Source organism: Hippocampus comes, unplaced genomic scaffold (assembly GCF_001891065.2).
Source record: "Hippocampus comes isolate QL1 unplaced genomic scaffold, H_comes_QL1_v1.1 scaffold19, whole genome shotgun sequence".
In the NCBI taxonomy this organism is placed as follows: Eukaryota; Metazoa; Chordata; class Actinopteri; order Syngnathiformes; family Syngnathidae; genus Hippocampus; species Hippocampus comes.
The window spans coordinates 303,927-305,408 of NW_017805148.1; the positions used below are offsets into that span (position 1 = coordinate 303,927).

General features: G+C 47.4%; 1 protein-coding gene across 2 annotated transcripts in view; it reads right to left on the minus strand.

The window, feature by feature from the left end:
* abl1 (c-abl oncogene 1, non-receptor tyrosine kinase) overlaps window positions 1–1,482 on the minus strand; it is a 24,162-nt gene that overhangs the window by 11,897 nt on the left and 10,783 nt on the right. The window lies entirely within an intron of this gene.

Sequence of the window (1,482 nt, forward strand, 5' to 3'; positions counted from 1 at the left end):
CCCCCCCCCCCCCCCCCCCCCCCCCCGCCGCTACCCCCTGCGCAAGTGCGGAGCCGAGGCACACGGACGACTTAGCGCTTACGGCTGCCAACAAAGGGCCTCTTCTTTCAGGATCGGCTCGCTGCACTCGATGACATCAGCTGAGCCCTCCCAACTCCAGCAACACACACGCGCGCGCGCACACAATAAGAGAGAAAGACGACATGCGCGCGCACCCGCACATTAGGGGCGAAGGAAGACAATCGCTCTGAAAACACAAAATGCATCGTGAGGCAAGACGCTCCGGAGTGAAGTCTTTAAAAAGTTGAGAATTCGTCACTGAGCTTTTGATGTTTTCCTTCTGCTGAAGTCATCCGATGCTTATAAGAAGCTCCTCCTCCCCTCCCCCCTTTTCCTTTTTTTTTTTCTTTCTTTCCCGGGCACTCTTGCTCCATTCTGGAATGTTTACAGGTTAAGGAATTAGTGCTGGATCGCGCTCGGGTCTTATTAAAAGAAAATCAGTCGCGGCAAACTAGAAATAGTCCCTCCGCTCTTGGTGACGATAGCAAATGTATTTGAGGAAAGAGAGAGAAACTTTTTATCTTTTCAAAAAGACGTCAGTCGGGGAATTTGGGGACAGCCGCGGTTGGTTTGCCCATATGAGGAAGGACAGGCTAACTAATCCTTGGCAGGAGGCGAGCGCTCGCAACACATGTTTAATCTCTTTCTTCTGTCTTGCCTCAGCTGTCTCTCATCCAAACACTCCATAATTCAAGGTTGCACTCGCGCAACTCTGCTCGATCGACCCAAATAGCTGAAATCTAAACATTCAGAGGAATAATTAAGCACGCAAAAGGCACCGACGCTAATTGCTGGGACTGCAGCGGGACCACCGCAGTGGAGCACAACGATTGGCAAAAAAAATTTTTTTAAACAATTTATTGTGGAAGATGCGCCAAATGCGAAAATCTACAAGATTTTTTTTTTAATAGCCTTAACTGCAGACGTGCTTAAAATACAATTAAATACTTGCACTTTACACTTCTGGCGTTTCAGAGGTATTGTCGATCTTGACTTACGCACGTTTGTATTCCTCTTTTACACTAATAACCACACAATTAGGATATGCGGGCCTTCTCGTTTATTTATCGCAAGGCTATATCGGTGAGAGGATGAAGTCAAATGGGTCAATAAAACCAAGGTGGAAAAAGGGGGGGAGGGAAAAAAAAAGGTTGCAGATGGAGGAACATGAAGAACATTGTTTTCGAGTGAGATCATAGGGAGAATAATGTGATTTATAATCAAGCTAGCGCGTTGCACGGTAGGCTGACGTACATCGCCGACCGCTTTCTGGAACCTTTTGGACGCTCAGGACGTAAAAAGGTAAAGCCCTTCATGGGGAGGGATAGCCACGATCCTTTCAAAGGTTGTTTTAAGTTTCAGTCGTGGAACTCGTTGCCAAAGGTGGCCCCGAATGTGATCTTTCGTGACTGAGAAGATCAG